Source organism: Aphelocoma coerulescens, chromosome 1A (genome assembly GCF_041296385.1).
Source record: "Aphelocoma coerulescens isolate FSJ_1873_10779 chromosome 1A, UR_Acoe_1.0, whole genome shotgun sequence".
Taxonomy (NCBI): domain Eukaryota; kingdom Metazoa; phylum Chordata; class Aves; order Passeriformes; family Corvidae; genus Aphelocoma; species Aphelocoma coerulescens.
In genome coordinates, this window is record NC_091014.1 from 44,507,301 (window position 1) to 44,530,871 (window position 23,571).

The 23,571-nt window shown below is 43.4% G+C and overlaps 1 protein-coding gene across 4 annotated transcripts in view; it reads right to left on the reverse strand.

Annotated features, from left to right (window-relative positions):
* Nucleotides 1–22,790, reverse strand: part of ATP2B1 (ATPase plasma membrane Ca2+ transporting 1) — a 59,960-nt gene extending 37,170 nt beyond the window's left edge. The window contains exon 1 of one of the 4 annotated variants that reach the window (XM_068999974.1): nt 22,676–22,790. The gene's annotated coding sequence lies outside the window, so the exon portion shown is untranslated. Of the gene's footprint in view, nt 1–22,103; nt 22,221–22,424; nt 22,529–22,675 lie in introns of those variants that run through there. The other 3 variants (XM_068999971.1, XM_068999962.1, XM_068999979.1) reach the window with 3 other exon arrangements.
* Nucleotides 22,791–23,571: the final 781 nt, after the last annotated feature.

Genomic DNA, 23,571 nt, shown 5'->3' on the forward strand with positions numbered 1-23,571 from the left:
TTCTTGTGACCACACTTTAGACACAGACCAACATTAACCTCCTGCCCCAAAAAGCTGCTACTATAGAGGCAGCCTTGAACATTAATTATGCTTCAGCAAGGCCTCCAGAAAAAATCCTTCACAGTTGAAAGTATTTCATAATTAGTGATTTAGTGTTTAGTAGAGATTCCCTCTATTTAAAGAAAGCTATAATCTGTGTTCTACAGTCATTAAAATTAAGGCTGCCTTGAAGAGATTTTTTACAGAGGCTATGCACTGACAAGGGTGAACAGCAGAGCTTAAAAGTGGCACAATTACTATTTCACAGATGCACAGGACCTAGCATACCTTAGACCCCTATCCAAGCCTTTCCTATGATTACATTTACATTTAATACTTGCTTCACTAACCTACAAGGAAATGCAATTTTCTTAATCAATATTAAAACACTTAAGCAAACTCATACTTTAAGAGTCAAAGCTCCAGCAAATATAAATCTTGTGTCATTCAATTTAATTTATACATCTCTATACAATTTAACTTATACATCTTTATTTATACAACAGTATGCATTCAGATATTGAGCATTAACTGGTACTAGCATTTGACCTCCAACAACACACTAGAACTGGACACTGTAATATAGGAAAGGGCTTGCAAAGTGATTATCTCAGGAAAGCCTTTGTTTAATCTAATTAGTTCAATGAATACCAGACAGATCTGCATACCAAGAGGTGGCTGTGATAATAACTGTCCCCATATGTTTCAGTTGTCATGCCTTTTAACCTGCTTGCAGCTTTGAATATACTGAAAAAATATAATATGCTTTTGCATACTTTAATTTGGGTATGATCCACGGCTTCACGTCATCACATAACATTGCAGGGGTGGGGGGAAGAAAGAAAGGGAAGCTGTCTGTAATATTATTATAATGGAATGTTATTACAATGGAAAGTAGCTGTAATTGAGAAAGTAACCTGGAAATCACGCTGCAATTGACTCAGGTCTGTTCTGCAGGGTCAACCTTCTTACTGTAAGACAGACCCTCCCATCTACTTGACAGGAGACAGAAACTAACCAGAAAAAGGAATAAATGCTGATAAAGCAAAATATTGACACAGAACAGCATGCATTTACAAGTCACTATTCCATAAATTAAACTGTGTCTAACTGAACAAATAGGAGTTAAATAATTTCTGTGCCACACTATTGTTTTAGCGCAAACATCTCAGCCTGGTTTATGAAGAGATGAGTACAAGTAGACTGAAGAACTAAGAAGGAAAGGGCACAAAGTTTTTAGCATATCATCTTCAGCCTTAAATATGCCCAACAGTGTTGTAATGACAAGTTTCAGTTATCACAGTTTATGTGCTATAAATGGTAAATTCATCAAAGGTCACGATTTTTGCTTCATTTTCAAAGAGAAATCTGATTTCATCCTGAAGCTTAATCTCCTGGGAAGCAGATGTACTTACCTATCTGAAATAAAAACTGGCCTAGATTCTGCATTGGGTCTAAACACTGGTATTGTCCCTGCTCGTTGCAGGGAAGCTGGAGAAGATGACATTTAAAGGTCCTTTCCAGCCCAAGTTATTCTATGATTCTGTGATTTATGGCACTTAATCTAAGGGATTGCTGCTGCCTACTGTGATTGACACTTGTAGTAACAGTTTCATCCACTGGTGGTTCCTTTCCTTTGATACCCCTAATTTATTTTGTATTGAAATGATAGCTAATAAATTAGGACTTCAGTAGTCTGAAGTCAGTTTGGTAGTAGTACAAATTAGCAGTGTTCACACACAGGTTTCTGCATCATTTCCCTCCTATTTTGGTAGCAGGAAGGAAAAATTGTACAAATCTTGAAGGTGAGTTATTATGGCATGAAGGACATGAGCTTCTCTTACAAAGCAGTTTGGTCCACAGCCTCTGCCAGGAGCCCAGCAAGCAAGCAGACATTGTGTTATGCCATCAACCATCTGCACAGGCCTGTATTGCCCTGCCTTGTCCAAGCCATGGCCTCTCCACACTCACCACACAACTCCAGCTGTAGTGACAGCTGGATTAAGAAAAAAGATCAGAAAGTGCTGTATAGAATAGTCTGAGAATGAAACTATTTTATCTGAAGTTATAACTAATTATTAGCTTTCTGAGGTAACTAAATAGATATTAATGATTCAAAAACAGACAGACTGATACAACAAGAAGGGCTCCAGGAAAACCTATGAAATTTTCAAGTAACAACAGACTTTGAGACGTACTGGAAAACCCCAGAGGACAAAACCACTGTGATCATCATTAAATAAAGCATCAAGTATCCCATGTGTTTAGAATACTAGGCTTTTATAGTGTCCTATTTCATATTACATTGCTGGTTTGTCCACAAGACAATAAACACTTTAAGAGACAAGATTGCAAAAGCGTAACGACTTAAAACTTTCCTGCAGTGCACAGCTCTGACCAACATTCAGGCAGCTTCTCTCTTCTCCACCCACAGGCCCTGCAGCTTCCTTCTCTGTACTTCCTTTTGCTAGGTTCATCTACTTTCTGCTCCATGACACCATAAACTGAAGGCTACATTCAAAAGGACTGTTTGCAATACAAGCTTGTTCCAGTTTAAGACTATAATCCCAGTGAAAAAGAAAAGTTTTAACCTCTAAATAGGACTCAATCCCTTCCAGAATAATTTTGAATGTGTTCAAGTACCTATAATGCATTTAGTGTGTGTGTCAGCTTCCTCATCTAACTTGAGGTGAGTGAAGCTGCCAAAATTTGGACTAAGGCAGATGATGGCTGAAGGCAAACCTGCTGCTGTTCAAAATGCAAGAAAAAAATGTTTGCCCAATGGCCATCAATATTTTCCTTCCCTTCAGATCCACTGAGTCCAAAATAAATGACTGAGGATTTCAAGTCTCTTAATCCTGCACAGTTTGGGATAATTATGGTGTAAACTAAGTGCTATTATCAGATCTGTCATATTAATAACTTAATACATAAACCTAAAAGTGCTTTTTTTTAAAATGTAGTAAAGTCATCCATTAACATTACTAAGTTCATTAACAACTTACCACGCTTTTATCATCAACATTTATCAAATCCATAGACAAAAATTACAAGACAAAGTTGAACTTCTTAAAAAAAAAAAAAAGATAGGATGATAGCATGGCAACCTACTCACTAAAATGATGCATCATAAGACTACAACAGAGTTTACTGGCATTCCCAAAGTGCAAAAAGTGTTCCGGTCACAAACCCTGACAGGTATGTGTTAAATGAGGCACATGACATCACTATATGCAACTAAGTTTCAAGTAAAGTGAGATGGTACCAAATTTCATCCAACAGAGATGGAATTGCATTCCTGGATTTCAGTTACTTGTTGCATTTAGACCTCAGTGCAATGTATCCAGCTGGTCAGTTCTGACAATAATGTCAGCAAACAGCAGCTGACTTTATCAGCTACAGGTATGTGACTTGTCTTGAGAAATCTTTTTACCTTTTTTTCACAGAACTTATATTTACCATTTCATCCTGATTTGAACACTCCCCATTTTTTCCTTTCAGAAAGTATTTTTATGCTTGTGTCCATTTAAGTAGAGCAGTATGCTTTTGACTGTGACCATGCGTCATGATATCAAGAGGTTTTAGATTTATGAGTTTTCAGGCAAAAAGCAAAAGTCCATTCTTACCCAATTTTTCTTGTATTCAGAAAACTTCAAGGGAAATTTAAAATTAGTCTTAAAACTACTAGGAAATATTGATGCCTATGAGATTAAGCCTAATTACTTCCATAAAGTCACTCTGTATATAACCAATTCCTTTCTATTAGGGCAGTAAAATAAACTTAGGTAAAGCTTTAAGGCTTTTCTTGCTACTTTGGACTAGTTTACTACTATGTACAAACAGTACCACAAAATATGGTCTATATGCTCATTGAACTTTGTAAACAGGTAATATACAAATAGTGATATTAATGTGGTAAAGGATCCATTTACGATCCTCAAAATCACCATCCCCACCTAGAAATGGTCTGGAATGTAAAAAAAAAAAAAAATCAAAGCCTTAGCTCTGGTTACCCATCTCAATGAGCCCACATTATGATGCTAAAATTGGATATATATTTTGTCCTCTTGTGGCCAAAATTTAAGAAGCTTCCCTCTCATCCTGTAACAAGCCAGTTTGAGAACCTTAATCTTCAGATTTTTCACAAGCCTTGTGGAAATACCAGACCACAGTATACCTTTATCCTCAAACCCTCAAAGAGCCTTAATTGTTCAGAAACCCATATTTTGAAAGCTATGCTAGCTTCCCCTGAATGTCATTAATTCCTGCCTGCCAGAAACACACCAAATAAACTGGCTAGAGTCATTCTGAGAAAATCCCTTTCAAAAACTGCAATTATGTTTGCCATCTTCTCTTTACAAGGAGACAGAGGGGTTTTTAATTCAAATATCATAACTAGCCCACATTTGAGCAGCACTTTGAGAAATACTTCACAAGTTTGCTGCTCCTGCTGGTTCTGGAAAGAAGTTTAGGGGTCCTTTTTTAGGTTTCTTTTACCTCAATATTTGAATTTGAGAATCCAGTGTGTGGCTTTGCAGGAATGCAAATGTGAAATCTCTTGCAAAATTCTTCACTATGATTATACTGGTCATCCCTTTAGCTCTTTTTGATAAGTTTTGACAGTTTAGCTCACTAATCCATTCTACTGGATTAGATACTGGCCTCCTCTTTCTGGTACAATGTAAGAAGCATGTTCAGTAGGTTTCATCTCATGGTATTATCTGACACATTTTACCATTTAGTGAGGCTACATACTGCTTTATCCTTCAGGGACTTCTCCAGTTTCAAAACTAGTCTTTCCTCATGATAATACTTTTCCATCTTTCTTAAGTCAGACTGCACTATCAGACACTTCTAGATACTCCAAACTTTCTCATTTATGCAGGGTTGGTTGCTGGTCTGGGATTGTTCTACACACGTTGAGGCATAACTGCAATATAGCTATCAGCACCTGCCTGTAGAATGATGGTAAATTAACTGCTCTGTGATCAGCACACACATGACAATCCCTGGTCCATCATTTAATATAAAGTAATAAATACTTCTCTCAGCAGTTTGTTTCTTTGACAAAGACAGGGAATGTACAAGCAGTGTTAGTAGACAGAATGCACAAAGCTGAGATTTTAGCAGCACTTAGTAAATCTAGCAAAGCAGCAATTCCATCATATCCTCAGGTGACCAAAGGCATGGCTGTGCTACAGTAGGTAGCACACTCCCACTAGGCAGAACACTCCCACCCACAGGGGTCCTGAAGCAGCTCTCACTATTTGACACTAACCACGCTGCAACTTACACCTGCCACCCTTATCCTTTTGCACTGAGAAAAGCCATTGACTCTGCCAGCTGCATTAATGAAGTAATAGAGTATGGGAAGTCTGCTGCTGGAACAGACACACAGGCAGCCCCAGGCCCAGAACAGTAACTTCTTGTGTGCTTTTCTACTCTTCTTTACAGCACCTCAGCCACTGAGAGAAGGTGCTTTATTTAGGGTCTGCTCTAAGTCCATCTGTCATGCGTTATACAGCACTCCAATGGTTTTGGCATTTCTTCCTTTACTAATGTTGGTTTGTTTTTTTTTTACCAGCCTTGCTTTCTCCATGTACTTCTATGATCTTTAAAAACATAGTGTTTTTCTTAGCCATGAAATCTGCCCCCCTGCAGGATCCAAGGAGCAAGAAAGCACCATGCCATGTTCCCAAGCCTCCATCCTTCCACTAGATGTGATGGTAGCCATGAATTTTGTATCTCTACATCTGTGAGTGGGCTACTTGTAGCTGTGTGGTGCAGAAAGCTGTCATCCAAAAAGGATCTCCCCTCTTCCCCCCCCCCTACCCGTGAAAAAATTTAAATAGCAGCATTTCTACTGCCTGAACAAGTTTTTCCACAAGATACCAGAAAGGCTCATTTATTTGTAGAAGTCATAAAAGCAGTGTGCATATGCCAGCTTAAGGGACAGGACACACATTCAGCTAATGCTAGAACCATCTTTATCGTGGAACTATGTGGCTGCCACCTTTAAGATGGCATTACCTTTCCCCTCAAGGAAAGGTTAATCTCCCCTCTGTTATGTCAAGTGACTTGCCACTAAACAAATAGCATGATGCATCACTTTTTGGTGAAAGGCAGACACTTTGTTTGAACTGAACAGCAGATTCACCTGACTGTCAGACGATGGCTCAAGCAGATTTAGAAAATTTAATTAATTTCTCCATTTTGGTAGGCTATATAAAATTGCTATACAAACTGGCTATGTGCAATTAACAATAGACTCATTTCTGAAGTTTTCAGATGTGAAGATCTTTATTGTGCATGGCTCTTTAGGTTTCTGAGATTATAAAGACATCAGTGCATGATTGATTAATTAATTAGAAAAAAAAAAAAAAAACCCTCAGGAAAAATGCAAATGAAACCATGCTCCATGATAATATTTAAAAGTCCTATGCCACCCAGTAAAGGAAATCCCTTCTTCAGGTTCCCATAAACCAAAGGTCTTAAGTCTTCACCAGCAATCAATGGATCCTAATGGACTTTGCAAACAGCTGTGCTTCCAGTCTAATCAGTAAGCATTCAACTTATGAGGTGAGCTAGGTGTCTAATTTAGCTCTGGAACCACTGCCCTAGGTAGGGAAATGCCATGCCTTGAAGAACTTCGTCGCAACCAGCTGAACCTATTCAGTGCTGAGGATCAGCTATTAGACTCCCTTCACTCCCCCACCCTATCAAAGCACAAGGCTCGGAGAACTGATGTGGTAAACCAGCAGCCACTGAGATGCCTGGAGCATAACACCATTGGCAAACACAGCGAGGTGTCAGTCTTCTGCTAAGGTAGCTCTGAATCCTCAGCAGCAAGTGCTAGTGGATTTGATAAGCTTAGTATTTCTCCTTCCAAAAGATGGTGTCTAGATTGAGAGCCAAGTGAATTTAGCTCAGCTAAATGCTCATAAGTTCAGCTGCAGCTGACCCTCAGGGCCAAGAGTCTATCCACCCATGAAGACTACAGATCATTATTCTGACTCAGCAAAGTCAGACATACTTTGTTCCTTCTGCATAAAGCTACTTCCCACAAGTGTTTGTTTTACAGTGGCACATTGTAACGGTGTGCAACTTTCGCAATCATTCTGTTTCTAGCAATACCGAAAGCATACAGTGCCTCTGAAGAAAGGGAATTGGGAAAGGAGTATCAGCTTCTCCATTTAGGTGACAAACTTCAAGCATCCTGCTTGTATTTGTGCATGCTATCACTGCTGATGGCACAAACTCTTTAAATAAACTAAATTTGTATGTTCAGCTCCTGGCTTCCAACAAACTTCCTCAAAGGACCAGCGCCATTGCACGTCGGACTGTAGCACGCCTCAGCTCAGCACGAGTTTCTTTGAGCATACAGCTGAGTAGGGGCTCACAGACCAACCCTTGTTAAGCCAGAAAGCAACTATATTTTTAATCTTAACCCTGCAACTCACAAATTTTCTTATGCAGCATGCAGGTAAAGCAGAGTAAGGAAGACAAGAGCTTCCTCTAGCCTGAGGTTAGTAACACTCAGGGAAATGCCTGTTTCCCCAGTGGAGGGAAGTGACAGAGAAGATAAAGTACCATGAAATAAACAAAAAATTATGCTGCACCATGAAGCAAAATGTAACATGAGTTGCCTAATCTCCCACAGTTAGGGACTCGGTCTTTCTGAAGGTAATTTTGGGAGATTCCTTCTCTGTTCCCATTGCTAGACTTTCCTAAGCAAACTCCTGTATTCCCTGTTTTCCTCAAAGGATGCCATCAACTGGTTTCTCAGCACTTTCAATAGACCCTTAAGCTTGAAGGACATCTAGCATTAGGAGAAGAGAAAACAGACTACTAGGCAGCAGCTGTGCTAGGACTGCTCTCCAAAAACCTGTTTTTCAGTCCCATTAAGGATGATTTATTTTAATTAGTTTGTCAAAGGGAGTATAGAAAAAGCCATCTGAAAACCTCAATAATTAAGCACTATTTTAGTAGCCTTTCCAAAAAAAAAATTCTACCTGAGGTAGACAAGACTTAGAAAAAACTGGTGCAAGCATGAAGTCTGCTAGTAACAAGCAGCAGACTTGTTATTCACACTTTCAGATCTGAGGTAAGGAAAACACTGGTAAGGCAGATGAAGTGAAACTTATTGAACAGTCCTACACAGTGAAAACCAAGCACACACCTTATTTCAAAGGTTTTATGAATTTGGCTCATTTAAGTTACACACATGTTCAGATCTGTACACCATGACAAGCAGACTGACAGCCAGGTTCTACAATGGTCTCTAACCTATTAACTTCTTAGTTTGATTTTACTTCCATTGTTTTACAACATTTGTTTTCCATTTCCTTCTTTTCTCAAGGAAAGGGGTGCTTTAAGAGAGACAAAAATTTATACCAACGGATGCCTAAATCTCCTTCATGTTTATTCAAACATAGCAGCACAGCTCACTAACAATGTTCCCAGCTCACCTTCAGAAAAACCCATGCATTATACTGAACATTTAGATGTAGTTTTTTATCTTGCACTCAGACTTGTTACCAGTAGCTCATAGCTTGCTCTAGATTACTAATAGCAAGTTGCTACTTAGTGTGTCATGTTCCTGCTACAAGAGTCAGATTTCTTTAAATGTATCCATTGCCTTTGAAATCTTTTGCTCTATCCAATACAGCATGAAATTAGGGTAGAGGTTGGTTTGTTTGGGGTTCTGTTTGGGTTTTTTTTTGGGAAGGAGGGCGTAGGGGTGGGGTGGTGGTGCAATAACTAATTTTGTTAGTATTTGAACAGTGTAGAGCAGTTATCTTATAAAGGAACTCAGCAATGTGATCAAAGAGTAGAGTCAGAATCCAGAATCAAACTAAGTGTAAAGGAACAAACAATTTTAGGCAGCTACACAGCTGTCTGTCAAAGTCACAATCTAGTTTGATGTGTGATGCCTCAGGCACATAATTAAGCTAAACAGCGTTCAAGACAGCTTTCTTCCTTAAAACTGAAAAAGCAGGTAGTTACTAAAACATTACCTTGTTGTTGAGCAATTATTATTAAAATAAGCCATTACCTGTCACAAAGTACTTTTCACAGAGCAAATATTTTCAAGTATTTAAACAATTGCATCATGGTAAAATTACCCACAGGAAGCCTAAACCAAGCTATTTTATTATTTTAAGATCAGGAATCTCTGACTCCTTAATTTGGAGATTTCTGAAACATTACTATTAGATGTTCCTAAAAAACTGATGCATTTCCTTGTGCACTGAGAATCCTCCATTGTTCTTGTTTGACAAGACCAGGGTTGAAGGCAGACATTGCTAAGTTAAATGTAATGGCCTATATTATGGAGGCCCACAATTTTTGGTTTACTTGTCAATTTACATGCTTATTAAAATAGTACTTTGGACATTAAAAAAAAAAATATTGAGCATGGCAGTAAAACTCTGAATTCTGATCATAAGTCAAGTCACAGGGATAAACTTCAAGAACTCAATCCACAATAGCAGGGGGAAGAGGAGGATATTAAGTAGGGGGAACACACTTGCTAGGAGAAGACTACTTGTTCTAACCTCTGTGTGAGGACCTGGTCAACTGCCTGTTTTTTTGCAGCCAAACAGTCCCTTCTCAGTACAGCAATGCCTGAAGACATATGGAGACAGCCACGGGTACACCCAAAGAGAAATTCCTCAGGAGAAACTACAGTGGCTGCCCTGAATTCCTAATTGAGTTTTACTGTTCTCAAATATTTGACAGTCATGAATTATACAAGTAAAGCATCTGGACAAAAGACTGCTTTCCAGGAAATGTACCTTGCAGGGTCAAAAATCCACAAAATATCCTCAGACTTCACAACAAGGATCCAGACTCCACATTACAAGGCTCAAGGGCTCTTGTTCAGACATATTTTGAACTAGAAAATGGTAAAAAGCCAGTTTGGCTTATTTCTCCACTTATTCGATTATTGACCAGTATGTTAGGGTGGGTTATCCCTTTGGTTCTCTAAAACTGTTAAACTGTCACTGAATTCCACAGACTAAAAATAACTAGAGCAGTAGTAAAATAGAATAATAATATCAGAAAACAAGATAACAGAATGAACCACATTGGCATGTAAAGATGTCTATTGACTTCCAAGTGCAATGGTTTTGATTATGTACATAATACCTATCTATACCAAGACTTCGTTCAAGCCCAAACTTCTTCCATTGTGCCGGAGAATTTTTATATTGAATATCTGTTCACATAGAAAGAAACAAGTAGTCTCAGAATAAGCAAATAAATGCATATGGCACTCTAATTTATGGAAGCAGATAAGTGTTCTTCCCCCACGCGAGGATTCTAATCATAGCTCTTTATGTACATATAGCACACAATACCTACGAAAGTAGGGCTTACATGTATGACTAGATGTACAAGTATTTTAATGGATAGCCCCATCCAATTGTTGATACACAAAAACAGATCAGACTACAATTACAAAGGTATATACAACACCAGTGTTTACCCTTATAGCAGGAGATAGCATCTGAGACACCTGATTAGCTTTCAGCAACTATTTGTTGACCCATTTTTCAGGAAAATCCCTCTTCCATTCATTACACTGTTCTTAACTCAGAATTTCACACAGGCATATATGTAAGAGGTGCTACTCAGCTATTTAAGCTCATGAAAGCTACATTTGCAGAGCCAGCAGAGGGAGTACAGACATCATTTTACTTATCAGCTGTGAAAAAGATACCTTGTAAGAAAGCACAAAAAGAGCTGTGCCTGCAAATCTAATGCACTTGGTTTAAAGCATGCCAAGAACTTCCTCGGTCTTTCATAGACATGTATGCCAATGGGCAGTAGAGTTGGTGTTTTGTTTCTGATCCTCAACCAGCTGTCACATCTTAAAAGTCTCATACCTGACAAATGGCAGGAGCAACTTTAACAGTACTAACAAGTACCATAAGGCCTGATGCTTCATATGTGTAAAAAAAAGAAAAAAAACCAACCAAAATACTCAGCAACCAAAACCATTATATAGCTGCAATTCAAGTTTTTATTCCAATGGATTCTGCTGTTACTCAGTTTCAGAAAAGCTAAAATCTTTTGGTTTTCCATTTCTTAAAAAACAACTTCACATGGAAAACAGGCTGAAAACCTCAGAGTTCAAGACGACCACAAGCAAAGGAGCTAGGAAGGCAGGTAGCAGTGTTGGACTAGAAGGTAACAAACAGCAAACCTTTCTGCTGGCATTCACAGAGGCACACACCTACCAGCAAATCTGGTTTTACACAGCCTCTGAGGCAAGAGCTCTGCTGTTTTATTTAGCATTTCCATTGATCAGCCTGCTTTGGAATTGACAATTATGACTGAAGGGTGTTGACACAGAGGTGGCTGTGGAAATAGTTTTGGAAAGAGGAATAGGCTTTGAGCAGGCAGATTGATATTCTGTTGCCACCTCATGGAGGTGAACCCAAAACTCTAGGCCAACACGAGACAACATACTTTCCTTGCAAAAACTCCACAGACAGACACCCACTTGCTTTTTTAGTCTACAAAATTGACTGGATTTTTTTTTTCTTAAATAAAGTCAGCAATTCTTAACTTGTTGGTAAGAGGCTAAGCTAATATGAAATTTTTTCCAATCTTAAGCATTTATCAAATAATTTTTTGGGTGGCTATTTCTAGGTTTCACTCTTTAGAAGTCTGTATATGAGAAACTCACACAAGTGCAATAAATGCCTTTGTCTCAAAGTTTCCTCTAGAAGAACAGCAAAACACTCCTCCTCCCAAAGAAAAGATAAATTTCCATCATTTTAAACTTCACATGAACTTTAAAAAGCTTTGACAGCTTGAATCATTAGATTTTGATTACTACCTACCCAAGAAGAATGTGCCTGTAGCTACATAATTTAGCCTTCACTTGTTTCAGGTTTTAAAAATAGAAGAACCACCCTTCAGCAAGTTAGATAGCTGTTTCTTTTCCCCATCTACAAGAAAGTGGTGTTCACTTCTCAGCTTCATTTTCACGTGGCAGATTCACAAAATTAGTAAGTCAGAGTGGGCTGAACTGGTTGCCATCTTACAGAGCTTACATGATATTTTATAGCTGACTAAAAAGTTTTACCCCCATCATGCAACAAGGCCATCTCACAGTTTTGCTGTTGAAAATCAGGCTCCTGCAGTATTCGCTATTTGTGTGCTGTGCCTGGGTGGTTCCCAGGACCCCAGCTATGTTCTATGCAGAGCAACCACAGCAAGGAAAGACATGCTTCTTCCATCACTAACATGGTGATGATCAAGTATCAGGATGCATCCCAACCACTCTGATCATCCTTTCCTTCCCCAGGTTATTGCAGTCTCTTGTGACAACAGTGAAGTTCCTGCAAATACATGAAAAGCTTATACAGATAGGAAAAAATGCTTTTTTTTCAGGCAGACTGGTTATCTAACCAGACTCACCATACAGATAATCCAATACCAGTGCCAACTCAAAAAACAGCACAGAACTACACTGAACCTGCCTGAGTTAAGCAAATATGAAACCATACTCGCAGGAAATATACCACAAATTCTAATTCATTCCGCAACTGAACCCTCACTAAGCTCCCAAATAACTATGTTTATAACACACTTTACATTTGAGAGGCTGACATTAGGCTTCTAAGCAGCAAGTTAAGACACATGATCCATTTATATAAAGTAAGTAGGGTGCAGGGGAAAGGGCTGAAAAGCCCCTTGAAACATGAACATCCTTCCTCTTGGTTAAGTTTCTACAGCAAATTCCACTGAATTTTACAGTTTAGATTTACTACAGCTGTCTTTAAGGATCTACAGAGGCTTGTTGTTATCTCAGTTTTTAACCTGAAAACTTTCTATTTAGCACACAGCTGAACAACTACTGATTCTAGCATTAATCACTTCCCAAGATTTAGTACTTCAATAATTGGTAATAGACAGCATGCAGCTGATGTAAGAGCTTTTCTAAAAGTCAATGTTGAAATTGTGCTCTTCCCCATCACCTATTTTCACCACCTGAAGGGTATATCACAAGTTCTGAAGCCTGTGTGCATTTCATGGGTTAAAACTTTACATTCCTCCCATCATATGCAAGATTCACGTGACCAAATGGGAACACCTACCTCTCAGGTAGGCACTTCAGGCGCTTTTTGTAAATAGGCAATGGATAAATTCAAACATAATTTTCAAAATATTGAATTTAGCCACCTAGGACATGATCTAAAATAGTCACACGAATCTCATCTTAGATGCACTTGTGTCGCTTCAGCAACAGAAGCAGCCCAGAGTGACTAGTTTCAGTTTTTTAAGATGCTTATGTAAGTGGCCAGGATTGCTCTGCCAAAGTTAAGCACAGTTGGCTTAGCTGAACTCACATATCAAGCAGCTGCACTACCATGTCAGAGCAAGAGGAAGGATGTGGCTTCACAGTTAGTTTAGGAATAGCCAAGCCTGTGCCACTGCCAGAAGGTACAGCCCTGCGCCAGCACCACCGCTCACCTGACCTCAAGGTCAGGGGACAGCCTAGATGAGAACTGGTGACAAGGAAGACAGCAGCAACCCCAGCAGTTCCTCCTGAAGGTCACACGGTGTCGGGGACTGCCCCTTCCAGCCAGCACAGGCCTCACCAGCTCAAGTCAATCATGGAAGCTCTTCACACCCCCACGCTCATCCTGGGAAAAAGACGAGCCTAGCTGCACCTTCCCTGCAAGGCGCCACTACAGACCATCACCAGGGTCCCTCTTTAGCTTTCCCCCTTCCAGGTCAAGCAAAGCCACCTCACTCTACTTCTCCCCACACACTGCAGGATGGCCTCTCATCACCTGTCAGGAGAGGTGCAAAACAAGGCACCGTTTTTGGATGTGGCCTCACAAGCATGACTAAAACCCATTGGTCACACTCTTACTCATGCTGCCCCCAGCATGGGCCAGTCTTTGCCAGCACAGGAGAGCCCTGCAGCTGGCTCAGGCATCCTGTCTGCAGGATGGCCAAGACCTTTCCTGCAGGCATCCTCCTCCCCACAGCAGGGTACAGGTGCCAGGCAGCCTCAGGTCTCCTGTTCACCCTCACTCCAGGAATCTAAGGCCATGCAGTAGCCCTACCACCACGGCACCATATTCAGCTACTGTCAACTGTGACAGTGAAGAGGAAAGCCAGTCAGAAGTGTTTTTACTTTGTCAGCTCAGTCATGCTCAGGAGGAGCCTTTGGCAGCTCCCCATCAGGAGCTTGAAATTGGCCTGTTTTACAATCACTGCCTTAAGGTAACATGTATTTACTTTGTCCAGTTCAAAGCATTTTGCCCAGGGTTTATGTATATAACCTTATTCTCCATATTCATTTCTGTAGCCTTAGTTTTGACTATCAATAGAAGGTAAATATAAAGTTTTGAGCCTATGCAAATTCAGCATTGCAGTTTTGAAATGAGAGGTCCACCTATCAAAAATGTTATTACTATCTTCCCAGAAAATATGAAGTACTCCCCTCAAGCACACATCCCTTGTATTTTTCCATCTGGTAACCAATTTTCTGTGTTAGAAGGTAGCACAACACAGCTTTAGGGTGTCAGACTTCACACAACCAAGACTTTTTCTAAACTATTTTACTAATATGGTTTGAGGAGCTACTGTCCAGTGCCCAGCAACACCAGGATCAATAAGGAAAAAAAAGAAAGCCATACACAAATTGATCACAAGCAAGACTTAGTATGTACCACTGCTGTATACGCTGGTTTTTGGGGGTTTTTTTGATATGTGTGTTTGTACTAAAGTTCTTCCAAATGGTTCCCATAACCTGGTATGCATTGCAGAGTGGATGACTCTATATGAAGGATAACTCCACTGTAAGTGGAGTAAGACAACACACGTACACACAAATCCAGAAAAAAAGAGGCCATGCTTTCCTCAAATCCTAGAGAATTGAGTCCTTTATTCCCAAATCTCTTTCAACTCACTTTAGAAATACATTTCTAGTTCAGGAACAAATCCTTAGATCTGCAGTCACCACAGCAAGATCTGCCTATTATCAAAATGCATCTGAAAGCAGACTCTTGTGAAGACATCAAGATGTTTCACTGTGCAAAGTAAGTTCATTGCAGAATATGAAAAATCACTGTCACTGTTAACTACATGGATTTCGGAGCAGAAGTAGGTGAACACAAGCTGAAATGATTTGCGTTAGTAATAAAGCAGAAGTAAAGCAGTTGTGCTAGCAGTGGTAAAGCACCTTCCCTACCCTCTCCAGCTGTCAGTCTCAACTATGCATATTTGAAAGCCATCTGGCACAGACCCTGGCAGCCAGTTTAAATCATTTCACATTTCATACAACCTCAACAGAGTGAGGCTGCTAGACACTGCTCTAATTTAAGTATTGATTTGCACTGTATTCCATAGGCTTCATGAAGTTCTGCACCAGCTTCATTCCCTAGAGAAGAAAAATTGGCAGACCCAAGCAATGTAAAGTAATATGAAGTGCAATATCTTCACTGATAGCAGCAGCACCTAGATGGAAATGAAAAAACTCCTGTTCAACATGCATATTAAGATGCTGATCTATTCTCTACTACATCTAAATAACCAGAAGAGATTCAAAAATACCACCCTTTCTCAGATAGTTTAAGGGCTAACCATACCTGCCACCTTTTCTACCCATTTCTTATTACTATCTACTCAGGTTTGTCTGTGTAAAAACATCTGAAAGAAAGTCTGGATGCACAACACAATAAGCACATTATCTTTTCCTCCACTGTAGTATCAGAAACCACCTAGGAATATAGTTTATGTGTCTTAACCCAAATATACTTTTCTGGAACACCGTTAGTTGAAGGCTGGCACTCAAACCACTCTCCCATCTACTGTCAGAACAATAACCTCAAGTTCTTCTATGTGAAAAGGTTAATACTCTCTGGGGAATCGTTTCATGTGACACAAGGAGGAACATTCCCAACCACCAATCGAAAGATTCATGTTGCTTCCCTCACGTGAGCCTCACTTCTCACCTTGAAGAGACTTTGTGCACAAAGATTGTGTAAAAAATCATCTAGTGGTGCACTGAGTCGACTCAAAGTGGCAGAGATGGCACAAAGGAGGGGGGAATTATTGCAGTTAGTCTAAGGTGGAAATGAAAGTAGCCATGAGGCCACCTCAGCCAGCTCATGACACACTCACAGTGACAAGCCAAATAGGCAATTACAAATGATGCTCTCTCTGTCCTCAGTCACTTGGATTACACTGATCAATAGGCAGCTTCAGAAGGCCTTCATAAAAGCCTGACAAAACTTTGGAATATTAAAAAAGCATCAAGCATATTAACAGAAATTACTAACAAATCTTTTGATAGGGATTTAAAAGACTCCCATCTCTTGAAACACATACCACACAAAACCAAACGTTTTCCAAGCTTTTGGAGAGTCACAATGAGCACCTTTAAACTTTTTAAAACACTCTACAAGTATTCTTTAAAAAAAAAAACCCCTGTGCTGTAACTACAAGACTTCTTTATTGCGAGTGGCCTAAGCTCCTTATTTCAATAAAGACCATAGCACTATGGTGATTTCTTTCTACAGTGGAAAAACTCCATCAAACACAGCGAGTGACTCTTCCTCCTATCCCCATATGAAGCCACCAGTTGTTTTGATTTATTTAAAATCCAGACAGAAGCCAAAATACACACCACAAGCAACACATCCTTGTATTTGCAGAGACACAGGGGCAATCCTGAAAGAGCCATGCAGACAAGCCACCAGTCACTGGTCAAACAACAAGTGGAAGAAAAGTTATGTGATTTCTACATAAGGGCACATCTGTAACACTCCAGCAAACAGTACTTGATTTTTCTTTCCCTGGTGTATTTAATGTAAAGGTGATTAAGTTCATCTTTGATTCAAAATCTTAAAGTCAATATTAAAGTTTAAGTTTTAATGAAGACATAAGCAGAAAAAGAGCACACCACTATGACCCTTGGGCTGAGTCCCAGAAGTTAGATAGTTGCTTAAAGCAAAGTGGGCTGAATCATCTTTCCTGCCTTGAGCTGGGGTTTATTGCTATCAACTATGCAGAGTATGGTACATCCTGGGGCTCCTCTGACCAGACACTGTACACCAAGTGGTGAGAACCCAATAGTGTTGTTTTCCCTGCTGCTACCTTATCTTTCTGTGAATATAAGGGCACAAGTAAGGGTAGCAGATTACAAATGATAGGCTCCCCGAAGTGTGTTTTAAGAACATGGTGTTTCCTGTGCTCACTGGGAACTAAGGCAACATCCAGCTCATACAAAATATTAAGAAAACTGGACATACAAACCACTGAAGTCCACTGTAAATAGGAGGCCATGCAGAAACTTACCTAACTCTCTTCTCCAAAGCAGCATCAGATTATGGCCAGCAAAAAGCCAGGGCTACCCCTAGTGCTGAGAGAGGTTATGCTGTAAGTGGCAGAACCAGCCAGACATAGCGGCCAGCAACAAAGTTTATCAAATGTCATCCTCCAAATGCATCCATGCACTCTTTAACTGCACAGTACTGTTGCAAACACCAGTAAGAGGAATATATTCTGTTTCTCCGTCCATTACCCTTGAAAGGCAAGGCAGATGTTATTTGTCTGCTTTGTAACAGCAATTACATTTTATCTCTTACTGGAAAAAAAAAAAAGTTGTATTTATTTTCAGAGCTATTTCTGATTTTTTTTTTAAATGCCTCCTCCATTTTCCTTAGATTTCTTCTCCCAGCAGACCTTTGCAATACCAATGGAGAAAGCCTCATACCTACTTCGCAATTCACCAAAATTAAACTAATAACACCTCCTGCTGTCATCTGTCAGTTAGAGTAAGACTTATAAGTGGCAGCAGAAATAATTTTCATAACATGTATTGGAATATGAATAGCTTGAACAGACAGATCCTTCAAAGATACTGCTCATATCAAGTGAAATCTGTCACAAAAACTAGAAATTCATTTTAATTAACTGTATTTGAATGCCTGATAATTTAAAAATAAAAGACAAACTGGACAATACCATGTATTTGTGCAGAAATTACACTCAGTGTGAGTAGGTGCAACTGTTTCAAGATGGGTTAGTCTAATATTTTGCCTGTTGATTTCATTGTACATGTCATCTCCTGGAAATCCTCCTTCTCTACTGCTCATTATCACTGCTTACATCTTCTGTGTGAAACTGCTGAACACATTTTTATTTTTTACATGCAATAACAGATGTTTGGGGGGCTTCACTAACAAAAAATTCTTACTTACTTTTTTATCACTCTGCTGTTCAATTAATGAACATGGTCATTTCAGCTAATTGAAACCTAAGTTAGGAAAACACTAACATTAGTTATTGAAAAGTGAAGGAATCCAACATTTATAAAGGCAAGCTATTTTGAATTAAATTAGTAAATCTTAATGCGTGTGAGAAATACCCATCCTCTACATAAAGCATCATAGGCTCACTTTTCTTTTTCAAATCAGCAAGAGTATCACCTCCTCTCTCTCCTGCCTCCCTTGTTCTTCAATCTGTTAAATTTTGCAAGAAGAAATAAAAATGTCTTCAGAAAAGACTTAACAGGTTTGAATAAAAAAAAAACCAAAAAACCTGCTTGAGACCATTGCACACACTCTAGAAAGGCAGTAGGCAGAGCTAATATTAGCTTTTTAGACACAATACTGCAACTCCTAGATTTTATCTAGCTTTTAATTAAAATACCTTATAGAGAAAGATCCTTATCACCTGAACTGCAACTTTTAACAAGTCTTATTATTATTACTCATTTTAAGACAAGTAGAGAATACTAGAGAATACAAATTTAAGACTATTACTGCAATTGTATTGATCCTTTTGTAATAAAATAAGCATGAACTTCTATAACAGAGATCTCTTAGAGATTCAAGCAGTCTCCCTTGTTTCTCAAAAGATATTTACCTTTAAATGCCCAGGACTAATCATAGCTGTTTGTTATTCTGCATTAAATTTTGCTAACTGAAACCTGACTTTGAGCAAAATGCAAATCCCTTGTGGCACTAGTATTATTTTCTCTTTAAAAATAGAAGGGAACATATATTAAAATAAACAGTTCAAACACTGAAAGACATTACTGAGGTCATATTTCAGTGGTAAAGAATGCCATTAATATTTAGTCTACCTTAATGGAAGAAATTCGAGTTAGAAGATACTTTAGGTTATCTTGTCCACCCTCATGTCAAGGGAGACTTGCTTGCTATGGCATGTTATTGATTGTTTCACCAGGTCCATTTTGAACTTGGCAGTTAATAGTAAGCTCCCAGCTCTAAAATCTTAAATGTTGGTGAAGTTAATTCTCCCAAAGCATCTGTTTTTGAGGTGGCTTTAGCAGATCCAGCCTATGTTTCTTCCTTCTTAGTATCATCTCAGGACTGCCTCTCATTTATCATATTCTTCTTTCCAAATAAATTCAAGCAGTTAAAGATAATAGTAGTGATTACTAGACCTTTGTGCCTTTGCTACAGGACACTGACTTTCTAAATGACACTCTAATTTTAGATAACAGTGGATTTTAATTTGCAGGATTACCCCCAGATTATTAGCTGAATATATATTACATGAATGGGGATCCTTTCCTTGTACCACTATCTGTACGTAATGCAACTTTGTGTAAGAAACCGATACAGTTTACTCAATGCTAATGTGACAGAAGTCTTGTCTTCTGCTTTGAATTCCCAAACACTTTTGCTTAATATGCAGTAGTAACAGTATGTGTTCTTACAAAGACTACATCCACAATTCCCTTTAAAATTATTTTCGACTTGTATCATTTCAATGATCCACATGGAAAGCAGCGTTTTTCTTTGAGTGGATAGAAGTAATAATGTTGCAATTTAGCACCAACATAGGAACATTGATTGGGAAAACCTGCAAGCGTCTGTACACAACCCAGGATTCACGTTTCCTTCAGCTAACCCAACCTGGGTCAGTTACCATAATCAACAGTGGGAGCAGCAATTAACCGAACCACACAATGATGCTGTTCCAGACCGAAAATTCACATTTAAGTGTATGAGTTTTTTTTCCTCACTGAATTCAGTGACCACTTTTTCCACTGACACCGAGAGTTTCCATTCATTATGCCATAAGTATTAAAGTCCTAGTACATTGGAAGCTATTCCTGCCAGAAGAGCCAATAGTTTAAAGATACACAAGTTTACTTCTATTGGAATTCACGAATTGTGGTGTTTGGAAGAAATCCTTGAAAAGCACCAACAAACGGGAAAAAATGGCCCTAGCTATAGCTACAGCTACCACCTTCTGAACACACTGTATGGTGAACCAAGGAATTAGCAAGTTATCTGACCAACACCTTTTCAAGCACCTAAACCCTTTATTTCAACTCAAATTCATTAGGACCCAGGAATGTTTCAGAGATGCAGCAGCTTTTCTACAGGCAGTGGTTTTCCAAAGGCACACCCACTTCATTCCCCAGGAAGTCAAGACTGCCAGCCACTAATGATGGAAGATATTTCACAAGTGGGCTTGCAACTTGACTTCTAAGAAGGGATGATTTGAATGGCCACCTAGCTAGTCACCTCTCAAGCACTGTGAGGCAAGATACCAGCAAACATTCTCAGAACGACGGTTTCAGACACAGCATAAGGTACTACACCACCAGTTCCTTCTGAACGGACCTTGAGAAGAAAGCCCCCGCATCTGGAGTTACAAATTTACGAATGCCGTATATAACAGATATTTACGGATTTCTGTAATGTGGATCTCAAAATCACGAGAAAAAAAGCCCCCGAAATTTTGTTACTCTTCGTGTCTCTAAAGAGTCAAACGTAAAAAAGATTTTTGCGGAGTATGGAACATGCACAGTACTACATAAACGCCTATTACAGCTGAACTAATACACTGCCCCCCAGGCTGCGAACCCTGGGACGGACTCGACCACAGCTCTCGGTTTCTGAACGTTTCCCCGGGCTCAGGCTGAGTCCCCCTCCTGCCCCCGGTAAACACCACTCGCACAGCCGCTCTAAAGGAAACGCTCCTCAGGACCACAGACCACTTCAGCCCGACAGCTTCCCCTGAGATCTTACTCTCGAAATCCTAAGTCCCTTCCGACTTCAGCCTTTACCGACTGACCGAGAGGCTCGGCCGGAAGCCCGGGCAGACGGCGGCGCGGACACCCACCCCATTTCTCCCCACCGCGAGCGCTGCCTCCCGCGCTCGCAGCGGCCAGCCATCCCCAGCGGAGGCTCCAGTCCGCTCCCAAACTCACGTGGTGCGACAGCCAAAGGTTACACGCACCCCCGGGACGGGGATGACACCGCCGTTAGAGGCGCTTCCCACCGCGGAGCAGACCCGCGCGGGGCCAGGCTCACCCGCGGCGAAACGCCCGCAAGGGCTTCGCTCTCCCGGCACTCGAAGTGGTGCCGCATCCCCTCCTCGTCCGCGCCGGTCGATGAGCAGCCCGGCCAGGCATCGATAAATCAAAGCAGCCCGCCCGCTCCGACGGAAAGCTGCGTACGACTCAGCCGCGGCCAAAAACACCGCCCTGGGGGCGCGGCGGGCGGGCGAGGGAGGTAGGGAGGCAAGCGGCGGGGGAGGCTGCGCGGGCGCGGGTGCCGGGCTCCCAGCCCCCGCGGGGCGGCGAAGCGCCCGGGATGTCGGTGTCGTGCTGCCGCAGCGGGCTAATCCCAGCTACTTAACCCGGCGGGCGGCGAGGGCTGAGCACCACCTTAATCCACGGCGTGTGCGCGCCCGCCCGCCGGCAGCTGCGGGACCGTGGCGTGCCGGCCGTGTCCAGCCGCGGGGTCCCCGACGGTATGGCGGTGCGCTCCCGCGGCGGCTCAGCCCCGCATCTGCTGCCCTCAAGGTCACGCCGTGCCCCGGCTGCACGGTGGCGGCCAGGTGTACGCTCCGGTTACCTGAGGGGAGAGCCGGCGAAAGCCCGGAAGAGGCACCTAGCCCCTCTGGCCGCGCCGCCCCCCCGAGCCGCTGCTCGCAGCCCCGCGGCGGGAGGGGAGCAGCGCTGCACCTGCCGCTACGCTGTTGCCCACCCCGGTCGGCCAGCCGGGAGGAGAGCCGCCCCGAGCCGCCGCCGCCGAGCTTACCTCTGCGCCGTGGGGCCGACACAGCCGCCAGCCGGGGGCCAGGACGAGGCGCCCGTGAACCTGACGCCGCCCGCTCGTTCGCTCGCCGAGCGCACAAGGTCCCCGCGCTCCCCGCCCTGCCCACGGCCGGCCGGCCCCGCCGCGCCGCCCCCGCCCTGCGGCCGCGCGAGGAGGGCGGGAGAGGGGGCGGGGGGGGTGAAGCGGCGACCGAATTGGGGAGGGAAGGAGGGAGGGGGCACCGGCGCGGGGAGAGCCGGGGGAGGAGAAGGAAGGAGGGAGGGAGGGGGGCGCGGACCGCCCGCCCCGCCCCCGTCGCCTCACCGGCAGGAATCAGCGATTCGCCCTCCTCGCGGGCGCTCCCACCGCCGCCGCCACCGCCGCCGCTGCTCCCCGGGGCCCGCCCGCCTCCTTTCCCCCGCACGCACCGGGCAGCGCCGAGCGCGCCGCCGAGCCCCTGCGCCGCAGAGCAACCGCTACAGGAGCCGGGCGCCACCGGGCAGGGCGGGGCGGGGCGGAGCGCGGCGATCCGCCCGCCTCCCGCCTCCGCCCGCCCGCCCGCCGCGGTCACTCACTTGCCCGCGCTCGCCGCCCCCCTCCTCTCCCGGCGCCGCGGCCGCCGGTCCCCGCCGCCTCCCTCGCCGCCTGCGGAGTGCGGGCCACGTGACGGGGCCCCGCTCTCGACCGAGGAAGGGGTGACCCGACGTGCGGAGTCTTCAATGGGGGAGGCGGAGGCGGGGCCCCGGTAGGCACGGCGCCCGCGGGGGCGGGGCCCCGCGCGGCTGCCCGCCCGCCGCCGCCGCCGCCACTGGCGGGCGGGAGGCTGACGCGCTTGTTTCCATGACGTCGGCGGGCGGGGCCGCGGCGTTTGATGGAGCCCGGCGGGCTTCGGGGGTCGGTGACTTTGCCACGAGCGGCTCCGGCGGGGCGGGACGGGGGCGGGGCGAGGCGGGCTGTCGTGTCGCGTTCCTCCGCCCGTGGGTCGCGGCCCGCCGCCAGCGGGGACGCGGGCTGCTTCGAAGGGGCGGGGATCCCCCGGCGGCGGGAGAGGCCGCGGTCCCACGAGGGAGGGACGGCCACCGTCCGGACCGGGACGCGTCTGTTGCCCCGGTGGGCGGGCTCCGTGCGTGGGGCCGGAGCCGTCCCGGAGGCGGGGGCGACGCCGTCGGGGGAGGCGCCCTAAAGGACCGCCGGGCGCCCGGGGCGCGGTCCTCCCCTGCCCCAGGGGGCGCGGGGGCGCCGCGCAGTGCCGTGCCCGCCGGGGCCCGGGGCGGTGTCCCCCCATGGCCTCTCCCTCCCAAGAGCAGCCGGTGGGAGCCGCGCTGACGACGCTGAGCACGGGGCGCGGGGAGCGCGGTGGAGCCCGGGCGAGGCTCCGTTGTGTCTGCCGGGGTGCGCTGCGGCAGGAGGTCCCTGTTGCGTGGGGCCGCTGGCGGGTCCGGAGCGGCAGGAACGAGCGTGTCGCTCGCTG